This window comes from Gymnoscopelus microlampas (genome assembly GCF_963454915.1).
Source record: "Gymnoscopelus microlampas genome assembly, chromosome: 13".
NCBI lineage: Eukaryota > Metazoa > Chordata > Actinopteri > Myctophiformes > Myctophidae > Gymnoscopelus > Gymnoscopelus microlampas.
In genome coordinates, this window is record NC_139950.1 from 10,063,109 (window position 1) to 10,087,066 (window position 23,958).

Consider the following 23,958-nt stretch of genomic DNA (forward strand, 5'->3'; position numbering starts at 1 on the left):
ACCGTTGTCCATCACACAGAACTCTGCTCCTCATGGCTTTTCTACGGGCTTGGATAAGACTGGGACCGCCGTGTCTCCGTACCTCCGCCTCATGTGCAGGGCATTCCCGAAGGTCTGCACCATGGCACGTGATCAGAGGTCCAGGAACAGCCTCTACTCGTCCCTGGAGACCAACTAATCTGGTCCCCGGAACATAAATATCCTTTTGGGAACCCAGGCCCTTAGGCGGAAGCGCTAAAATTATTGGATCACGGTGCCTGCTCAGCTCATAACAGTGGGACCTATTTTCATTGTGAACCCGTTGGGCCTCAGCGCGCATCCGGTGGACCTGCCGTTCCCGCTCAATCCTAGCTATGCGGTCATGGCGTTCCACCGGGGCAGAGCATGGGGCGGGCTGGACAGGTCGAAAGAGCTGTTCATAAGAGCCACTGCCGTCATTTGCCCGCCTATCATGCGCACGAGTGGGTTCCTCCTTGGGGCGGACCGGACAAGGATCTTCATCCATAATTTCGGGGGGTACCTCATCATATGCCGGCGGGTCATTGTGAATATGACCGCCTGGCCAGTTCTCGTCAACCTCTGCCTCAGCAAGGTCCTCAACAATCACGGCGTCTTCCTCGAAGCCCTCGTGACCTTGAAAAACTGACTGGGCGCCCTCAGAAACTCCACTAAAGGAGTCATCCGGGTCTGGGACAAGATCAGCCATTTATGATGGGGAACTTATTTTTTATCCAAATATAAGCAAACAGAATTATTGTAGATTTATTCTTATTTGTAAAATCCAAACTTATTGTAATTAGAATTTCGCAAAACAAACCTTTTGATCAAAAATGTTTTATGGGATAAGATAATAATTCAAATGTGTTTTAAATTATAATCAAATATCTATATCTTTGGCGACAATAATTTTAAACAGGTTTCTATCCTATTTGAATCCGGTTTCTCTATTCTCGTCCTTCACGGTTTAAAACTGGCAATAGCTTTTTGCCCCGCTTTTACGAGCGTTTTGTAGATCTCTTCCTGCGTTACATTACAAATATAGAGAGATCTCTCGCGGATCAGGAAACAATTTTTACGTGAGTATAGGAAGGCCTCACGGGAGAAGTTGTGAAAATTTAACTCAAAGATGTGAAACGTGTGGGCGTTCTACATCTAACAAAATTTCACGGAAAATAATTTTGAACTGGAATCACTGGTTCAACTAGACTCATTCAGAGTCTTAATAGTTATGGCATTTGGCGGTCTCTCCAAATGTCTAACTCCAAGTATTAGTGTACACTACTATTTTGGACAAAATTAACTTTTAACATCAGCGGTCTCTCTGATGTCTATTAATATAAGTCCAGCGTTCAGTTTAACATGAGCAGTCAATCTCATGTCCCTGTTCGGGCGCCATGTAATGGCCTGACGAAAATAGAAGAAATTAAAACACTCCTAATTTCTACTACCCTCGATAGTTTCAGCAAAACCTATAAACCCTATGAATTTAAACCCAATAAGTGTAGCAGTGCCGTTGCACCCCAGATAGCGCGTGCCCCGCGCTGAGAAGTCTTCAGACCAAATGTAGCTGTGAAACTATTAACCTCTCTGCACTGAGAACACACTCTAAAATGCCTATTTCTATTTATAGTAACCTCTGTTGCATATTTTCTCACTCACCCAAGTGTCCGCTGATAAGATCAAACGGCTCGTATGAAGAAATCCTCTCAAAACTTCTCTCATAGAAAAGGGTTTTTATTTAACACTCAAGCTAATACAGGCTTTTAGCAAACATACAAATATATGTATGAAAAGGCAGAATTTCTGATAAGACAGACAACAGACCCCTAAGCTCTATCTCCTCATTTCCTAAATCTAAGGTGCCTGGCACAGGCAGAAAAATATCCCCAAATTCAACTTAATTCAACCAAGATACGGGCAATGCCATGAATTCTTGTTTGAATGTTAAATCGGGATAATATTCCTCAATTCCTGCGAACTAAAGGCTACCTAAGATTAGGCGTCCAAGCAATCGGTAATGCTAGGAGCTGACAAAATTCTCTGTTTATTCAACCAGATTATGGGCAATGCCAAGGTCCCAGTCGAATACAGCAGAATTCACTATCGCACCCCGCAACCTCGTTGCAGTGTGGCCGCCAAAAGGAACTAATCAGAGAGAGCTACAAATGGGAGAAGTTCCGCGCAAGGCTATGTCCGTCGCCCAGTAAAAGGCACAAACAAGTGACACCTCACACAAGCTTCTCTACCCAACCCCCCCCGAACAGAGATATACAGCAGTATTTATACAATTTTGGCTCCATCCGACACACCAAATATGGGATTGCCTCCCTCCGGATTAGATCATTTCAGTACCTAAACCTTATATGGTGCCGATTAGATTATTTCAATAGGAAAAACCTAATATGGGTTTTCCTTCTACCAGTTAAAGCATTTCAGCTGTTGACAGGGCAAGTTGGTCACGTGAGCAAAAAGTACAGTTTGTAGCAAGTCATTGCGTATGAGGAAGTTGTGGCTGTGGTGTGACTGCTGGCATCAAGGAGCAGAGCTAGTGTCCACAGCAACAGTGAGTTGATTGGCCATCCAACGCCGACGTTGCCGCCCCCCGCGCTTGTTCCTCTTCTTCAGCAGAGCGCGTTGCTTGGCAAGGTCACCCAGCTGCCGCGGGGTCAACAAAGGCCGCGGAATGACAAGGCCATATCTTAGCCCAACCATGACACAGCGCATTGCATCGCGATAGCCGCTTGTAGATTTATATTTATATTATGTTGCACAATTATGACATAAGGCTAAAGTGGTTAAACTGATTGTGATTCAAAAACTAATTTGGCTGGGGACCCCCTCCCTGGAACCCCTTCAAGGACCCCTGTGGTGGTCCCCGGACCCCCACTTTGAGAACCGCGCTGCTGTGAAGCCCCCCCCTCCCCCCCTCCCCCCCTCCTCCCAGCAAAGCAAGGGGGTCTGAGAAGGAGAGTCTGAAAAGGAAGTGTATTAAGGCACTGTGTGTGTGTGTGTGTGTGTGTGTGTGTGTGTGTGTGTGTGTGTGTGTGTGTGTGTGTGTGTGTGTGTGTGTGTGTGTGTGTGTGTGTGTGTGTGTGTGTGTGTGTGTGTGTGTGTGTGTGTGTGTGTGTGTGATGGACTCGGGTATGATGGCTGACCAAGTGCTGGGCTGCTGATAACCTTTAGGAAGGACATTGTTCCTGTGTGTGTGTGTGGGTGGGGGGGGGGGGGTTGGGGGGTGCTGCAGTATACAAGCTCCGTGGTGCCGTAATGGGAGGTGCAGTGGTTCATTGGTTTGTCGGTTCTCAGCAAAGGTTTAGGTGGTAGAGTAAATGTGTGTGTGTGTGTGCGTGTGTGTATGGGGGGTAGGGGTTGTGTGTAGCAAACTCCCCAGTGGCTTTCTGCGTACGTTTTATTTTTATTTTCAGGGACCCGGGTCTATCATTCATTTACCCTCTGTCTGAACCTGGCTTTTCACTGGAATGTCACTGCAGAAAGAGAGAGAACGGGGGGGAAAAAAATCATAACCGAGAATCATTATCGGCTTCATTGTCACATCACAGGTTTACACAGGTGTGAAGACGTGGGTGAAAGTCGTCTTCTTTTTTCTTTTTCTTTTTTTGCGCTCCATTTTGTTGTTTTGATGGGAGGATAGAGTAACAGCAGGAGAGAAATGTAAAAACAGGATCGAAGCAGAACACAAATCTGGAAGATCTATAGACTGATACAGATAGCATAATTATGTAGTAGAAGCTCCATGATGTTTAGAATGTTAGCGTCATATGCAGTGTGGGTTCTTAAGAATATTAGCATCATATGCAGGTGTGTGCACGTTCTTAGAACAATAGCATCACATGCAGGTGTGTACACGTTCTATAGAACAATAGCATCACATGCAGGTGTGTACATGTTCTTAGAACGATAGCATCACATGCAGGTGTGTACACGTTCTATAGAACAATAGCATCACATGCAGGTGTGTACATGTTCTTAGAACGATAGCATCATATGCAGGTGTGTACACGTTCTATAGAACAATAGCATCACATGCAGGTGTGTACGTGTTTTATAGAACAATAGCATCACATGCAGGTGTGTGCACGTTCTTAGAACAATAGCATCACATGCAGGTGTGTACATGTTCTATAGAGTATTAGCATCACATGCAGGTGTGTACGTGTTTTATAGAACAATAGCATCACATGCAGGTGTGTACATGTTCTATAGAACAATAGCATCACATGCAGGTGTGTACGTGTTTTATAGAACAATAGCATCACATGCAGGTGTGTGCATGTTGTTAGAACAATAGCGTCTTATGCAGATGCGTAGTAGCCTCAAAATGTATGGGACATTATGAATAAAAAAAATAATTCTGTTTGGCTTTTAGCTTTCGTAAACAAAAGTTGCACAGGGCAGATATGACAAATAACACATATTTAATTACTTTATACTTAGAAATAAACATTAGTAGTGGAACTAGCCGATCTATAAGCTCAAAACGGGTCGCGACGCGTTTTGAGCTTGTAGATCTGCTATTTCCACTATTTTTGACATTTTTTGAAAATATATGACATTTTTTAACATGGAATTGATTATGACGATTATGACGATTATGCAAAAATTATTGCGACTATATAAAATAATTATTAATAATTCATAATTGTGACAGGCCTACAGATGCGAACATGCTCTATAGAGTATTAGCGTCATATGCAGAATTGCATATGTGTGCACACACATGCCGCCATGAGACGAGGTGTAAAAAAAAAAAAAAAAAAGCCTCAGCAGGTGCAGTGTTCTTCAGGTGCACTTCTTCTTCTTCTTCTTCAACCAGACCAGTTTGTACAACAAGGATATAAAAAAGGTTTGAATCCACATAACAAGCGTGTTGTTTGTTTGTTTTCTTTGCTTCTTCTTCAGAGCACATCTCGAGACTGGAGGAGGAGGAAGAGAGGGGCTACGGAGGAGGAGGACGGGAGTCGCGCGCCTGAGGAATACATGAAGGGAGGGCGGCGGGGGGAGGGGGAGGAGAACGCCTCTACGACGCCGCCGCACTCCGTGCTCACAGCTTGTGCAGGTAAACATCCGTGTAATCTTCACGTTTTTTTCTATTGACTTCCATTCAATCCGGGGAACGCGTCTGTGTCATTTCTTTGGCTATTCGACGAGCTTGTAGATCTGCTATTTTTTTTTTTTTATCGTGAAAATTTGTGCAAAACTTTGAATATATCTTTTTTTTAATTTGTAAAATATTTTCTTCCAGGGACCCCCAGAAGCAAAGCTTTGAGTTAAAAAATGTTGTTTCAACAATATATACGGTGTGTATTCAAAGATTTGCGCACAATGTTCAAGATTTTTCTAGAATAGCAGATCTACAAGCTCGTAGCGTGGCAATTGAGCTTGTAGATCTGCTGTTTTTGACTAGCCAAAGTATAAAATAAAGGTGGGTTACACAGATGCGTTCCGGCCGGGTCTTAGTGGATTAAAGCCTATCTGTGTTTTCCTCGTGGCTTGTTATGTTAACCCTGGGAGCTTGTTCATAGCGTAGCTTATGAGGTGGACAATACACACACACACACACACACACACACACATACTTGTAATTTGGCTTTATTCTGCATTTTGGAACACTAGGCTGATGAGGGGCACTGGCCCTACTCGCCAGGCAGGAATGATGTAAATCGGAAACAATGCATGTTTGGGAATGCCTGCCCCACCCGATAATACAATAGCCATTGTACTCGTTGTCAGAGTATCCTGACGTCGTGCTGATGACGTACATGCTCGGCCAATCTGTGAAGCCGATGGGCGTCGGGTCGGCCAATCAGGGAAGCCGGTACCAGGGTTGCCAGATCTGCTTATTATAATTTCCCTGCAAGATTTTATTTGAAAATAGCCGATCTACAAGCTCACAACGCGTCGCGATGCGACGCGTTGTGAGCTTGTAGATCTGCTATTTTGAAATAGCTGATGTATATGTTAAAGTGCTCATGTGGCCCATAAGTCGCTTCTTTTGGGCTGGTTTTCCTAGACCTGGTTGCTTGTTTCTCTCACACAATCTGGCAACACTGACCGGTACTCTTCCACCTAAGTGCACAGAGGTTCGGTGTGTTCCTCCACACACCCGCAGACAGACGGATACAGATATTTGTGTTGCGTTTTTTTTGTGATTGTTTTTCGCGGTTCTTGGAAACTGTCCGTCCGACCGAATGGCCACTGCACCCGTTTAAAATCAAGTTTGAAATCGCTTGGTCGGACGGTGTCCGAGTTATGCCCGGGACAGACACGCATAAACACATACAAACACACACACAGGTTTTGGTGAATTTATAGATACGTTAACCATTAAAACCGGGAAAGCATCTGTGTCATTTCAAGAGTTTTGCGTTGGCTATTCAAAAATAGCAGATATACAAGCTCACACAGCGCGTCACTTGTACATCTGCTATTTTTTTTTTACATTTTTAAAAAATCTTGAAGATGTGAGAACTACTGATTCATTCGTGGAATCGGGCTCTGCTCTTAAATCGGTTAAATATTTCCAAATGTGTGGACGTTTGGGGGAAATCGTTCACCTGTATAAGGACACGTCCAAGATAGGGACACCAGGTTGAAAGTGCTTATTAAAGTCTTTCCTGATGAGGAGGAGGGTGTTTTTCTTTTTGCACGGAAACCAGAAAGCCAGACGGCACAGTGCAGCGCAGCGCAGTGCGGCACGGCTGGTTTTCATTGGGGTTTCCTGGGGCAGGAATCAGGGCACACATAGGGTCCCGTCTGCTGCTGGTTATGATGAGGCGACGTTCTGGGCCCCGCGCTGGGGCTCTCTGCCCAAGAACCCGGCCCATGCAGGCCCCCCCCGAGATGCCTGTGGCTCTGAGGGGCCCCTCAACACCTGCAGAGCAGAACCAAATAACATGACGTTATCCCGCACAAAAGCCGTAGCCCCGTAAAAGAAAAAGCTACGTTTAGGTATTTTAGCGGTGGTCTCACTAGTCTTCCATTGAGAGAAATGCTAGGCTACGCTACGAGTCGGGAACGCATGCCCCTCTGGTTATGCAATACCCATTTTACTTGTTTGCCAGAGAACCCCATTGTACCTGCTGGCCACATATGGACATATCTGTTTGTCTGTATGTCCCTTTTTAGTATGACCAGTGGTGTAAAGTAACTAAGTACAGTACATGTACTCAAGTACTGTAGTCAAGTAAAACCACTTCAAGCTATCGACAGAGGCTGCTTGTCTTAGGTGTAATGGTTTATTCCACGCTGTCGGTCTGTAGAAGCAGAATGCTGCTTCACCGTGTTATTTATAAGTCATTGTAGGCACCTCGAGCACATCCCTCGGCGCTAGTGTATGTGAATGCAAACTGTATGAGAGGAAAGGTACATGATGTAATAAAACTGATTTCAGGAGCTAGTAGCTTTAGCTCTTGCACTTTGCGGCGCAACACAGTTGATTCAATACATACCTTCTCATATCGTCTGTCGGGCAGAAACCTCATATGTCCAAAACTGTTGTAACGTGACGTTGTAGTGTGATCAAGCAGGGCGGTAATCTACGGGGGAAAAAACACAAAAAGTTAAAATATGGAGATACGAGGTTTTTGCCCTTTGAGTCGCTCTGCCACCTTATAGCTCTATTTCTCATTTTCTTATGTTTTGCTATATGTTAGTTCTTTCTCTCTCCACCCAATGCTCCTTCCTGGCAGGGATTAAAAAGGAGCCAGGCCTGTGGGTGGTGTTGGGTGGTGTGTTGGAGTGCCGGGGAGAGATACAGGAGTATAAATAAATAAATAAATAAAAGGATGGTTAATCTTTCTTTTTGCCACGTGTGAAGGATGTGGCAGTGCTGCCGCCCGTGGAACATCTGCCACACACGCACACACGCGCACACACACACACACACACACACGCACACACACACACACACACACACACACACACACACACACACACACACACACACACACACACACACACACACACACTCACACACACACGAACCACTGGCAGGGATCAGCCAAAGCGATTAGCACACGGACGTCAGAACATAGAGCGCGACAGATTTAACACGCATACAGACTTGCGTACACGCACACACACGCGCACACGCACACACACACACACACACACACACACACACACACACACACACACACACACACACGCACGCACGCAATAACAATACTACACTTGTGAGGACCTAATCCTAACTCCTAACCCCGACCTATTGTCCTAATTGTAAGCCTGGCCCTTAGAAATTGTCCAATAGATAGTCTTATTTCTCAAATTCTTCGTCATTTGGCATTTGACACATGCACGCACGCACACACGCACGCACGCACGCACGCACGCACGCACGCACGCACACACACACACACACACACACACACACACACACACACACACACACACACACACACACACACACACACACACACACACACACACACACACACACACACACACACACACACACTCACACAGTGACAAAGAGTCCACGCAGACAGACAGAGAGACACATACAGTAGGCAGCTGCCAGAGCAGCTATCGAAGGTGACATGTAGTCGGTCACATGACAGACACACGATGGCATAGATGACGGCCGGCAGCCAGGGTTGCCAGTTCTGCTTATTATAATTCCCCCGCAAGATTTTTTTTGAAAATAGCCGATCTACAAGCTCACAACGCGTCGCATCGCGACGCGTTGTGAGCTTGTAGATCTGCTATTTTCAAATAGCTGATGTATATGTTAAAGTGCGCATGTGGCCCATAGTCGCTTCTTTTGAGCTGGTTTTCCTAGACCTGGTTGCTTGCTTCTCTCACAGCATCTGGCGACACTGCCGGCAGCCTGTATACCGCCGTCATCCAGACACAGACGTTTCCTCTGCTCAGAGCCGGCTCAGGGGGGCAGAGCGGGCCGGCTGGGACCTGTAAGGCAGTGGTTCGCAAACATTTCCGTGCCAAGGACCCCCCCAATTGATAATATACAGGGGGAAAGGTGGTTATTATGTATATTTCTGAAGGTGGCCGGTATCCACGAGTTTCGCAGGCCTTGCGTGAATTATGGGCATCGCCTCCTGTTGTCAGTCATTCAGTTCATTTGAGTGATGCGTGTCGGTCAATAATAATGTGGGAACAACACAACCTGACAGAAATCATAAAGGGTCATATTAGTCTGGCTACTTATCCTACAAGATCTCCCTCCACACAGCTGATTCAAATTAACGATCAATGGCTCCTGTCCTGTGTTTCACTCTCACGGAATATCCTCACAAATAATGAAAATGTGACTCGTGGTGAGCTTGTACCTTTTTTACCAAACAGACCGCTGCACTGTCGCAGTGTTTCAGTGTATATATACGCGGGCATGCGGTATAGCAAGAGCGCCATTCGTTGACAGGAATTGGCTGTTATGCTGCGCCCGTTTTTTAGTTTTTTTTTTTACAGACGTGAATGGCTCCCGTAGTGGCCCGGGCACCGGCCGCGGTCGGTTTCAACAAGGGCTCTTTAACCGGGCTGAATGACAGGAAGGCAGACAGGCAGGCAGAGAGCCAACCACACACACATTCAGTCTCACAGGGCCACGGCAATGGTGCCAACTCTACCAGACCACAGGAGGCCACGTGACCGCGCGCGCGCGTGTGTCTGTACGTGTGTGGGACCAAACGTCCCCACAAGTATAGCAGAATTTGAGACATTTTCCTCGTCCTCATAAGAGATGATGTCGTTATGTGAACAGAGAGGACGTAGAGAGTGGGCAAAATCTGTGAACAAGCATCTAGTGCTGTTTTGCAGAGAGTCACACAATAGTATCTCTAGATAGATAGATAGATAGATATGAACACGCATCTATTGCTGTTTTCCAGAGCATACAGTTAGTATCTCTCATCTGAGTGAACGTTTCTCCCCTTTGTGTCAGTCTTCCATAACATGTCCCTCATTCGACCCCGTTGTCTCGTGGTCAGGCAGCGAGCGCGTATTTGTCCGTCGTTACTGTATAGGAGCGCGAGGGTTTAAACATTAACGACTTAATCCCTATTTTTTACACTTATCAGCTTTTGGAAAATCGCATATTCGCAAGCTTCTTCTGGGGGGTCCCTAGCACAAAACATTTTCAGATGGGGGAGGGGGGGGGGGGGGGGGGGGGCAAATGCATATCAATTTAGGGGGGCCTTAGCACGGATAAGTTTGAGAACCAGTGGGCTTCAAACATTGCGTCCAGCGCATGGCCCTCGTGTGCCTCGTGGAGCTCTCCGTGCGCACACAGTGACTGACGGAGAACTCAGCCCTACTATGACACAGCAAAGAGGAATGCACAGGCGGATGCAGTCTCTCTCTCTCTCTTTCTCTCTCTCTCCCCACCTCTCTCTCTATCCCTGGCAGTCTATCCCCCTTTTCCTTTCTTTTTTTCTTTCTCTCTCCTTCTCCCTCTTTCTTCCCTCTCTCTCTCCCGCTGTGGGCAGGTCCACATGTGTAAACCCAGTAATTATCGAGGTTATTTTCTCCGGTTGGGCCAAATCCCTGTTTATGGGGCATACGCGTGTGTCAAAAAAAAAGAAAGAAAAACGTCTCTGGCCGTCAAAGCCACGCGGGATGCCGGGGGGAAACGTCCCCCCCCCCACAGAGTAAAAAGAACGACAAGCATCAGCTCTCGCGCAAAAAGGCTCCAGTCATGGCGTTTTTTTTTAACCCCCAGACCCACAACGTACAGTACACACTACCTCTGCTCCCGTCTACCAAAAGAACCCCCCCCCCCCCATATCAGTGGTGGAAAAAGTACTCAAATGTTTTACTTAAGTAAAAGCAATACTGCAATGTAGAAGTACTCTGTTACATGTACAAGTCTGGATTTAAAAATGTACTTGAGTAAAAGTACAAATTATTGGTATCATAATGTACTTAAAGTGCCAAAATAAAAGTACTAAAATGATTGAAAATAGCCTAGGTTTAAAATATGGCTAAACTGGTTAATGTATGTTTTATAACGTAATAATTTATATCTGCAAAGTAACTAGTATAACTAAAGTTTTCAAATCATTGAAGTGGAGTAAAAGTACAATATTTGCCTCTGAGATGTAGTGGAGTAGAAGTAAAAGTATTGACAATTGGAGATACTCCAGTAAAGTCAAAGTACCTCAAAATTGTACTTAAGTACAATACTTGAGTAAATGTACTCAGTTACTTTACAAGCTTACTTTATCACTGCCCCCCATCATCCAGAGGTTTCGGTAGCTGTGTCACGACCTCCAGAGCGAGGCAGTTGGAAATGTGTGTTCGCGTGTGAGCGCGCAGACCCCAGCGCTGGCCGCGGCCCAAGAGAAATCTGGTGGAAAACCACTATCCACACATAGAAAAGGGGGGAATGTCTGACAGAAAAGACGTTGAGGACTTAGCAAAATAAAAGGGCAACGCTGCACACAAAACGGGCTTTATGAAGAAAAAAAACCCTGAAAAAACTCAATGAAAAAAACCCACAGGGCTCTTTAGCACACACATGGGGACATTAAGTGTATATTTCCTGTTTCCATGTCCATTTAAGTTGAACAAACAATAGGAGATGGCTTTTTTTTTTTTACGGTGTTATAAGGGTCTCTATTGAAACCCTTCCTATTGACACGACACCCTGGAGAATTGTGACCCGGGTTACAGCGCACATTTCCTGTGGCGATGGACAGAGAGGAAGTAAGGCTGTGAAAGGGCATAACTGTAAAAAAAAAAAAAAAAAAAAAGAGGGAAAAAAACATACACCAATTAACCCAACGAGGTATTAAACCAGTTAATTACAGCTCTGCCTCTTCTGAAACGGATATGGTTGTTCTGGTAGCGCAGTAGCGCTGCTACCGCTACCAAAACAAAGTCCCATTAGCCTACTAACTTACTTATTATGAGCCAAAAGGCACATTTGTATGTAACAAGCTATGTAAGCCAGGGTGTGTGCACGAGCGCACACACACACGCACACCACGCACGCACACGCACGCACATCGAAAACGGCTCCCCTTCACAAAAGCTGCTTCCTCTGTGTTTCATCACTCGGGCTGGGCTTTGTTAGTGTGCGGAAATGCCTGAAGAGGGAATGAAAATACTGGCAAGTCCCTGCAACGCTTTCTGAAGAGAGAGAGAGAGAGAGAGAGAGAGAGAGAGAGAGAGAGAGAGAGAGAGAAACAGATAGAGTTGGGTTTTTGCAGCTGCAACAGAGTTCTCTCTCTCTCTTTCTCTCTCTCTCACAAACACACACACACACACACACACACCCATATACTGTAGGTTGAGGAGGGGTTCAGGTTACGTACAGAGAGATAAGCGCACGTTAACGTAAAGCACACAAACAGAGGAGTATTGTGTTGTTACACCATGGCCATGCAGGACACAGGAACCAGGCAGGGGGTGAGCCAACATTGACAGTATGTACGTGCGTACGTACGGGGGTCTCCTCTTAGCCTAGCATCCTCACACACACACAGAGGCCACCAGACGAGTAGACCAGTGGTTCTCAAACTTTTTCATGTCAAGGACCCCCCAAATGGACACTTATTAGCCCGCGGACCCCCATTTGAAAAGATACATTTTAAAGACCACCAGTTTGACATGCATTAGGGCTACGGATCCCCATTTAATGGCATTTCTATCTCTGGGACCCCAATTCATGTTGTAAAATCAATGTTAACTTAACTCTCAGAGTTACAGACCCATAAGGGTCCATTTGGTTCCTATCCATCATTTAGCTGGGGACCCCCTGGAACCCCCTCAAGTACCCCTGGGGGTCCCCGAACCCCACTTTGAGAACCAATGGAGTAGACCACACCACAGTGGGAGACAGCACTGACCGTGAAAATCTCCTTACACTAATACCAACATCACTGGCTCTTACGCTTTCCCACCTCTGAGACTTAAACATCGTGTCACTTTTTTTTCTAACCACTTAGCAACTTAAACCCCATACTTTGTTGAGCGGAGCCCCTCAGGGCTCTATACTAGCGTCTTTTCGCCCAGAATATGGATGTTGGGGGTTAGGCCCTATATAATCTGACAACGTGTCAACACGTTGAGAGCTGGTATAGAGTACAGAAGTTCTGACGTCATATAAGAATTATGGTCCAAAAATAAACAAACTTGTCTCGGCGATATTGTCAGGGAGGAGGCTCCGTATCGTTTATGATAGTCAGTCACTCATATTTGATACAGTCTGTTTCTGGCGAAAATTTTACTAATTCGGCGGAGGTAGCATTATCGTTTTCTCACCGTCAGTTGATGCTTTATATCCATAAGAGTCAATTCGCCGGGGTCATTTGTTTATTTTTGGAACACAGTTCTTATTTGACACGATATTAAAGACGTCTATGGGAATTCAGAATGGGGGTGGAAAACCGCGACCCAGGTAGGATGCGTAAATTACGTCAGACTTGGGTGCTCTGTAGATGCACTATCTTTTGAGTACGGACGTGTTGGAAGTGGTTAAACCCGACCTATTATAGCAGCCTGGGGTTATAGAATAAATAACTTGTATTCGTCTTTTTAAGTGTCATCGTTAAGTGTCAACAGATACAAAAAAAAACGACATTCCATTACATCATCTCACGGCCATCTTTGCTGGCAAAAAAAAACAACAAAAAACGACAGGTGTTTGTAATCAAAGTCCCATGCTCAAGACAGCAGGGTGACTGCAATCAGATGACAGAGATCGCTGCTGGTAGCGCACGTGGCAGTAAAATACGAAATATCGCCCCGGCATTAAACACCACCGCGACGTCATGGAGGAAGTTATTCAAAGGATCGTAACGCGTTTAACCCATTAAAACCCGGGGAAACGGCCATCTGTGTCATTTTACGTCTTAGCGTTGGCTGTTCAAAAATAGCAGATGTACGAGCTCGCAGCGCGACACTTCGTGCCGCGCAGCGAGCTCGTACATCTGCTATTTTTGAACATTTTTGAACGTGTGAGAACTGCTGATTTAGAGAGCATTCGTGGAATCGGCCTCAGGTCTTAATGGTTAAAGGTATGTAGGCTAATGGTGAGGAGGGGGGGGTGGTGTGTTAACCTAGTGACAGAGCGGAGAAGCCTCCAAGACAGCTGCTCGAGCTGTTCCTCTCTCTCTCTCTCTCTCTCTCTCTCTCTCTCTCTCTCTGTCACTCTCTCTCTCTCTGTCACACGCTCTCTGCCTTTTTGTCTCTCTCTCTCTCTCTCTGTCACACGCACTCTCTCTCTCGCTCTCTCTCTCTCTCTGTCACTCTCTCTCTCTCTCTCGATCTCTCTCTCTGCCTCACTCCTTTTTAGCCAATGACAGCAGGCAGCCAGCGATGACATAGTGTCTCTGGCAAGCCAGCGGGCCAGCCGCTAAGCAGACAGAAATATCCGCTCTGACAGACGGACGAACGGACGGACGGACGGGCGGACAGGCCGTCGCTCGCCCGCCCGCCACAACACGCGTGCGTGCGGCTGTCAAGAAGCTGGCTGTTCTCTTCTTGTTCGCTTTGACTCCCCTTAAACCCCTCTCCACACACACACACACACACACACACACACACACGCACACGCACACACACCCCACCTTCTGGAACATTTAACGTGTCTCTTTCCATCTCAAAGTGGGGTTTAATATAGGGGCCTTAATATAGCCATGTAAAATAGCATCAAATATAAAATAGCAAGCTCTCAACATTGTGATGATGCACACAAGTTGTGAGCTTGTATTCAGCTAATAAAAAATCTTCCAAAAACTTGAACAATTTTGAATATTTTTGAAGCATTTTAACAACACAATTATTGTATGGCGGGGAGGGGCGGGGGTCCCCCTGGCTCAAACATTTTCAGAGGCATGTGCGCGGCCAAATGCATATTCATTCGGTGGTCCTTGACATGAAAAAGCTTGAGAAGTACTTATTTAATCTTTATTTAACCAGGCGAAACTGATTAACCCATTCAATCCGGGAACGTATCTTGTGTCATTTTCAGATTTATTTGGCTATTCAAAAATAGCAGATATACAAGCTCATAGCGCGGCACCGAGTGCTGCGCTATGAGCTTGTATGGCTGCTATGCTTCTGGGGGGGTCCCTGGAACAAAACATTTTGAGGTGGGGGTCCGCGGCCAAACTCAAGTTTGAGAAACCACTGGATTAGAGGTTCCAAATGTTGGTTTGAATATATTTTGGGGTTAAATGCCCAGCCCCTAATACAGCTACCTATACTCTACGCTATGGACACATGACGGAGGGACCCCCTGGATGGTTTTCTTCCCTCTTCCAGTGTTCAACATGGACAACACGGCGTCGCTAAGGATGTAAACATTAGTTCTGAACATTTAGTTCTACGGCCCGTACGGTGCAGCGGGGTAGTGCCTCTTGCATTCTCTCATTTGTTCCTTCTATTTTCCCCATTCTCACACAAAAACCTGTCTCCCCCCCCCCCCCCCTCTCTCTCTCTCCCCCTCTCTCTCTCTCTCTCTCTCTCTCTCTCTCTCTCTCTTTCTCCAGTGGTGCAAAAAGTACTCAAATGCTTTACTTAAGTAAAGGTATCAATACTGCAATGTAGAAGTACTCTGTTACAAGTAAAGGTCAGGAATTCCAAATTGACTTGAGTAAAAGTACAAAAGTATTGGTATCAAAATGTACTTAAAGTACTAAAAGTAAAAGTACTAAAATGTTTGAAAATAGCCGACCTACAAGCTCACAACGCGTCGCGATGCGACGCGTTGTGAGCTTGTAGATCTGCTATTTTCAAATAGCCTAGGTATAAAATAGGGCTAAAGTGGTTAATGCATGTTTTATAATGTAATAATTTATAACTGTAAAGTAACTAGTGACTAAAGTTTTCAAATAATTGTAGTGGAGTAAAAGTGCAATATTTGCCTTTGAGATGTAGTGGAGTAGAAGTAAAAGTATTGGAAATACTCCAGTAAAGTAAAAGTACCTCAAAATTGTACTTGAGTACAGTACTTGAGTAAATGTACTTAGTTACTTTACACCACTGCTTCTTACATTCTCTCGTTTCGTTCCTTCTATTTTCCCCATTCTCACACAAAACCCATTCTCTCCCACCCTTCTCTCTCTCTCTCTCTCTCTCTCTCTCTCTCTCTCTCTCTCTCTCTCTCTCTCTCTCTCTCTCTCTCTCTCTGGTTCTGTCGCCGTGTCTCTCTGCCACACAGCCGGTCTCAATTAGCGGGGTCAGGGAGCGAGGGAGAGAATAGCACACACAGGGCTCTGGTATCTGTGGAACCGTAAGGATCAGCAGCGTTTATAAGGAACCACCGCTGCAGTGTGCTGTATACGCTTTTACAGCTACAGTACAACAACCAGTGGTTCTCAAACCTTTTCGTGCCAAGGACCCCCCAAATTGATATGTATGTATTCCCCCCACCTGACAATACGTTGCGCCAGGGACCCCCAGAAGCATTTTGGTTCAAAATGTAAAAAAAAAAAAAATTATATATATATATTTAATAGCCAAATAATAAAATATGGATAAAATGATTATGGCGCTTTATTAACTAATTTTGCTGGGGAGTGTGTGTGTGTGTGTGTGTGTGCATAAATTCACTCTGTGTCAACAGGTTGTCCTGCTGACACAGGACCCGTGACCCTTCTATTTTGGACATCGTCTCCGTCGGGTGGAAAACTTGTATGTCCACTTGTATGTTACTTTATTTTAAGTGTTTTTTTTTTCCAAAAATAGCAGATCTAAAAGATCGCAACGCAAGACTCGCCGCGAGCTCGTAGATCTGCTATTTTCACTAGCCTGCTTCCGTGCGACGCTCTTGCTTGACGACGAAAGGGCATTCATTTAGGAAAAAACATTAAAAAAAAAATAGAAATATGGACATACAAGGTTTTTGCCCGCAGCGACGGTATATAGTATGGCAAATTTTGTGAAAAGGCTGTGAACGGCTCTCCTCAGGGTGAGAGAAACAACACCGGATTTGATACGAAAGATACAAGTTCCATGTCGGTTCATATCGTCGCTGTCAGCGCAGAAACCTCTTATCTCTGTATTCTAACTTGTTGCGTTTTTTTTTTCGTAAATCAACGCCCTACTTGATCACACTACAGTGTCACACAGAAGCATCGAAAGTAGCAGATCTACAAGCAGATCGAACTTGTAGATCTGCTACTTTTGCTGTTTTTCTATTTGAGTCCTGAAAAGTACCAGCTTTGGACGTGAGGAGGTTTTCCACCCGACAGAAACGATATCGATACCTACTGGCAAATCGCACACACACACACACACACACACACACGCACACACGCACACGCACACGCACACGCACACACACAGACAGACATTATAGCAACTCCTCACGCCCCCATGCAGAGAGCCTACGTTAACCCACTCAATCCCGGGCAACGCATCTGTGTGTCATTTTTAAGATTTCTTTGGGCTATTCAGAAATAGCAGACGCTACGAGCTTGTAGATCTGCTATTTTTGAAAAATCGTGAAAATGTGTGCGAATCCTTGAATATATATATTTTTTAAAGCAAACATTTGTAAAACATTTAAGTTCCAGGGACCTCCCCCAGAAGCAAAGCTTTGAGTTACAAATGATTCATGATTTCTTTTCAAAAATAGCAGATCTACAAGCTCGTAGCGCGGCACGCGCTACGAGCTTGCAGATCTGCTATTTTTGAATAGCCCAAAGAAATAAATAAAAACCGACGCGGGCTGCGTTCCCGGGCTGAAGGGGTTAATTGCTTTGTTTCACTGGTCCCCTCTGAATAAGAGGGAGAAGCTCCAGGCTGCCAGTTTACAAGACACATCTGCAGGTGTTGGATTTCAAAATGAGAAAAAAAGCTCAAGCTGTGAAGCAACAACACATACATACGTACATGGACAGAGGCACACACACACACATACATACAGGGGTACTCTCTCACACACACGCATGCGCACGTTTGTATTACTTTACTTGTGAGGACAGCGACATTTTAATGGCATAATGGCATTTATGAATCCCGTTGATTTTTTAGTTTTTTTTGCCATTTTTACGTAATCCTCATAGGATAGGGCATAGCAGTGCCGGCCATTTTCTTGATTCCACTCCAAAAAAGCCAATGCATTTTTCCCATAGAGATTTCCCAAAAATATTTATATCAATTATTTTAGGCCTAGAATCAAGCCCTCCAGGCTCCCGGTGAATCATGATCATAAAACATTTGATTCTGTGAAAAAAGAGAAGTAAAACAAAGGGTAAAGTAAAACAAAGGGTATTTGTTTTACAACACGTCGCGACGCGTTGTGAGCTTGTAGAACGTCTATTTTCAAATAGCTTAGGTATAAAATAAGCCTAAAGTGGTTAATGCATGTTTTATAATGTAATAATTTATATCTGCAAAGTACTAGTAACTAAAAATTGCAAACAAATTCTAGTGGGGTCAAAGTACAATATTTGCCTCTGAGATGTAGTGGAGTAGAAGTAAAAGTATTGAACATTGGAAATACTCCAGTAAAGTAAAAGTACCTTAAAATTGTACTCAAGTACAGTACTTGAGTAAATCTACTATACTTGTGGGGACAATTTTGGTCCTCACACACACACACACACACACACACACACACACACACACACACACACACACACACACACACACACACACACTGCAGGTGCAGTTTGCCGTTCCAGTACTTTCCGCCACTGCATCAAGCCCTGGGAAAGCGCTGGCACACGTGTGTGAGCGGAGCGGGGTTGAAATTGAAAACCTCCCAACAGCTGTCTCTATTTAAGACGGCTTCATAGGGGAAGAAAAGAGCTGCGATATTAACAGGAGGGAATGCAAAAAATATATGACAGACTATGCCGAGGCGCAGTACAGTGTATTGAGCACCGGCGTTGTCATATTTACCGTTGCTGTTGCCGGGCAGAAACCTATTATCTCTGCGTTATAACTTTTTGTTATAATGTGTTTTTTGATCAATTAAAGGTAGGGTAAGTGATGTTTTTTGGTTAAAGGACAACTTTGTTTTTTTACAACCAAGGTTTATGTTTTAGCTTGTAATTAAAGTAAATACAAGATGAACGTTCATTTTTTTTCATTTACTGCTCTCTACAGTTTTAGTAATTTTCGCTATCTTTTTTACAGTGGGCGGGGGCATTCGGGCAGGTGGCTAAATATGTATCTTTTTACACAATAACCCAGCGATTATTTACAGTAGCTCTTCTAGTCCCCAATAACTCATATCTGGCCAAAATTGCTAAAACTATAGAAAGCAGTAATTGAAAAACACATCTTTTATTTACTTTAATTACAAGCTAAAACATAAACCTTGGTTGTAAAAAAAAACAAAGTTGTCCTTTAAAACAAAAGTTTTTTCGTTAAAAGGTTAAAGCACTATATTGTGAGCTGGGATTTTCTTTGGTTAGAAATAAGTGTTAAATAGCTCTATATTCTGATAGTACTCATTGCTATAGAGTGTTTGTTCAGTAACAGGAGTCTCCATGTCTCTCCAGCTCTTTATTAAACAGAAAATACATTTTCAGATGGGTGGTCAAATGTCAGCCAATCAGGAGAGAGTATGAGCTTCATTCTTTTCTTATAGTGTTCCACTTCCAATTGTGTCTGCTCATTTCTATAGTGTCATCACTTCCAAATGTCACTTGTTTAATCTGTATCCTGTCTGAGTTCTCTATCCTGATTGGTTACAAACAGATATACAAGCTCATAGCGCGGCACAGAGTGCCGCGCTATGAGCTTGTAGATCTGCTATTTTTTTTAAATTGTGAAAATGTGTGAAAATCTTTGAATATATATTGTTTTAAAGCAAACATTTTTTTAACTCAAATCTTTACTTCTGGGGGTCCCTGGAACAAAATATTTTGAGATGAGGGTCGGCCGCCAATACATTTTGAGGGTCCTTGACATGAAAAAGTTTGAGCACCACTGATATAGAAACATACGTTTTTTCAGAAAACTGTTGGGATTTAGAAGACATTTGTAGAACCGGCTTCAGGTCTTAAAGGGTTAATGCCCAACGTGATCATACTACAGTGTCACACAAAAGCATCAAAAGTAGCAGATCCGCAAGTTTCAAACTTTTTGAATTTGAATGCTGAAAAGTAACAGTGTTGGACATATGGTTCACACCCGACAGAGACCAATATGAAGAATATGTTTTCAAAATGGTTTCCTGCCACCATGCGGGTTGATGCTTTCAACTAAGGCAGTGTGGTTCTCAAACTTTTTCATGTCAAGGACCCCCAAATGAACACTTATTAGCCCGTGGACCTCCATTTGAAAAGATACGCCAGGGACCCCCATAAGAGAAGATTTTTACAGCTCTAGCGGTGATTCTCAAAAAAAAAATATTTCAAGGACCCCCAGTTTGACATGCATTAGGCTACGGACCCCCATTGAATGGCATTTCTATGCCATTCAAATCTGGGACCCCAATTTATATTGTAAAATCAATGTTAATTTAACTCTGAGAGTGTACAAATGGAACCAAATGGACCCGTTAGGGTCCATTTGGTATCCATTTGTACACTCTCAGAGTTACAGACCCATAAAGGTCCATTTGGTTTCTAACTATCTATCATTTAGCTGGGGACCCCCTGGAATTCCCTCAAGGACCCCTGGGGGTCCCCGGACCCCACTTTGAGAATGAACTACGGTACTGCTGAGTAAAAGTACACAAGTATTGACCTAAAAATATACACACGGTACCAAATAAAAGAAAACAGCCGATCTACAAGCTCACAACGCATCGCGATGCCACACGCTTTGAGCTTGTAGACGGGCTATTTTCGAATGGCGGAAGTACTATCAAAAATAGGGCTCAATTGGTTGATGTATGTTTTGAAATAATAATCCAAATCTACAAAGTAACTTGTTTCAAACGGGTTGCCAGATCATGTGCGCATATCCCCCCACGGGTATGGTCTAGTTTCAAATAATTGTAGACAGTGGAGTCAAAGGTACAATATTTGCCTCTGAGATTAGAAGGAAAGTACAGTACTTGAGTGAATGTAACACTGGGCATTGCACACTAAAGCCTGACAGAGCCATAAATACTCCATGTAATGTGGTTGGGGCCAGGTCATGGTTGTTTTAGCAAACCTCTCCGAAATGGTCAGTTTGTGCTACAGTAAAAATACTTCACTTTTCTTGCCATGAAGCCACTGACAGTTCCCTCCCTATAGATTTTCCAGAAAAATAACTCTCATCTTTCAAACTTCAAATCAGTGGTGTAAAGTAACATGTACTCAAGTACTATACTTAAGTATAATTTTGGGGTATTCTTTACTTTACTGGAGTATTTCCAATTTTCCGCACTTTTACTGCTACTCCTCTACATCTAGAGGAGTAGCAGAGGCAAATATTGTACTTTTTGCTCCACTACAATTATTTGAAAACTGTAGTTACTTTGTAGGTTTGGATTATTATTACAAAACGTACATTAACCACTTCAGCCGTATATACATTTCGGCCATTTGGAAATAGCAGATCTACAAGCTCACAATGCGTCGCATCGCGACGCATTGTGAGCTTGTAGATCGGCTATTTTCAAAAGATTTTAGTACATTTGAAAACTGGGTAATGGGACATTCTGCATAATGTGTACTTTTACTTTTGGTACTTTAAGCACATTTTGATGCCAATACTTTTGTACGTTTACTCAAGTACACTTTACACTTGTACTTGCAACAGAGTATTTCTACATTGCAGTATCGATACTTTTACTCAAGTAAAACATTTGACTACTTTTTCCACCACTGCTTAAAACTAACTCTACCCCCCCCTCCCCCACAGAGGCAAACTGTAGGGGAATCAAATGCGTTTTGTCACAGTCGAGAGTGAAGTATAGTTTGGAGGGCCTTCGACAGACGTTGTATCCTCCGATTCCACCAGAGAAAAGCGCAATCAACTCGAGCTTCAGAATCCCGTAAATGGATTCCAATCTATTCCCCATAACAGACGAGATCCCTTCTCTCTCTCTCTCTCTCTCTCTCTCTCCCCAAGTATCGGTGTTGTACTTGTTGTCACGCGCGCGCGTGCCGCGTTGCTCGCCGTTTTGATTATCTATGCAAATGCGACCGCGAACTAAACGAGCGTGTATCCAATCAAACAAAAACACACGCGCGTGTGTGTCACACCGAGAACAACTTTGATTCTTTATGATCTCTCACTCCTCGCACCCTTGTTCCCCCCCTCTCTGCCTCCTCTCTCTCTCCTTCATTCAGAGAGAGAGAGAGAGAGAGAGAGAGAGAGAGAGCAAAGCGTGACTGTGACTCTGGCATCTTGCCACAAACGTTTGTGAAATTATTCAAATGAGGTTACATTGTTGTTTTGTTTTTTTGTGTGTTGTTGTCGCTGCTGATTTGTGTTGAATGGCGACACGGGAACAAGGCTGGCGTATTCATGAACTCTCTCTCTCTCTCTCTGTATCTCTCTCTCTCTCTGTGTGCATCGCCGTGCCGCTGCGTGGTGGAGGCGGCGTGCGTGGCATTATGAGGAGCCATTAACCCATTGAGGCCTGATGTTCCGATTCTGCAAATAAAAAATCACACCCAGTGTGAGGAGAGTGGTGCCTTTGAATTAGTGTAACTGGTTGCATCCTTGTGTTGCAATCAGCTGCAGCTGTTGAGGCCGTGCTCAAACAAACGGACGGACGGACGGACCCACACACACGGTCAAGTGTAGGAGTGGCTGGCACCACTCAAAAACGTTTAGGATGTCTTCTAAATCCTAAACGGTTTTCTGAAAAACGTCTGTTTCTATATCAGTGGTTTTCAAACTTTTTCATGTCAAGGACCACCCAAAATGATATGAATTTGGCCGCGGACCCCCATCTCAAAATATTTTGTTCCAGGGACCCCCCAGAAGCAAAGATTTGAGTTGATGTTTGCTTTAAAAGAATATATATATTCAAAGATTTGCACACATTTGCACGCAGATTTTTCAAAAATAGCAAATCTACAAGCTCGTAGCGCGGCACTCGGTGCCGCGCTACGAGCTTGTAGATCTGCTATTTTTGAACAGCCCAAAGTGTAAAATAATGCATTTTTTTTTTTAGCTCAAATCAAAAAGTGACACAGACGCGTTCTCGGTCTCGATGGGTTAATGAGTGTGCGGCGAGAGCCGGCATTGTGATGCGCGCCATATTACGGCCATTCATCAGAGAGGAGACGGGGAAGACGCTTGACAGGCGGGACGGCCAACAGGTTGTGTAATCATATAACACAGTCATGTCAGGCTCTCCGTCCCATTCAGCCCCTCTAATGGTGTTTTCCTCCGGGGTAATTGACAACGCCAGGCCCCTCGGGGTTGATGGATGGATAACTCCGTGGACAGAACGAACGAACGGGGAAGCAGTGCCGGTGGATGGAAGAAGTAACTCTTTCGCTGCCCTCTTATCTCCGTATCCTAACTTTTTGTGTTTCTTACTTAACCCTTTAAGACCGGGAACGCATCGGTGTCGTTTTAAGATTTCTTTGGGCTATTTTTGAAAATGTTGAAAATGTGTACAAATCTTTGAAGAAAAAAAAAATAATAATATATATATATATATATATATATATATATATATATATATATAAATATATATATATATATTTTTTTTAAAGCGAACATTTTTAACTCAAATATTTTGTCCCTGGAACAACATATTTTGAGATGGGGGTCCGCGGCCAAATACATATCATTTTGGGGGGTCCTTGACATGAAACAGTTTGAGAACCACTGATCTTATAGCAACATACGTTTTGTCAAAAAAATGTTAGGATTTCGAAGACATTTGTAGAATCCCCCAGAAGCAAAGATTGGAGTAAAAAATGTTCCCTTTAAAGATACATATATATGTTCAAAGATTTGGACACATTTGAACGATTTTTCTAAATCGTTCAAATGTAGCACTCGGTGCCGCGCTATGAGCTTGTAGATCTGCTATTTTTAAATAGCCAAAGAAATCGCAATCGCAAATTATCTGTGTGACAATCATTATGTTAAACATGTCATAAATCGTGCCAG

At 44.0% G+C, this 23,958-nt stretch overlaps 1 protein-coding gene across 2 annotated transcripts in view; it reads left to right on the top strand.

The window, feature by feature from the left end:
• The window catches only part of zmiz1a (zinc finger, MIZ-type containing 1a), a 287,660-nt gene that overhangs the window by 67,530 nt on the left and 196,172 nt on the right, over positions 1-23,958 (top strand). For both annotated transcript variants that reach the window (XM_084076473.1, XM_084076474.1), the window contains exon 2: positions 4,921-5,077. The gene's annotated coding sequence lies outside the window, so the exon portion shown is untranslated. The remainder of the gene's footprint in view (positions 1-4,920; positions 5,078-23,958) is intronic.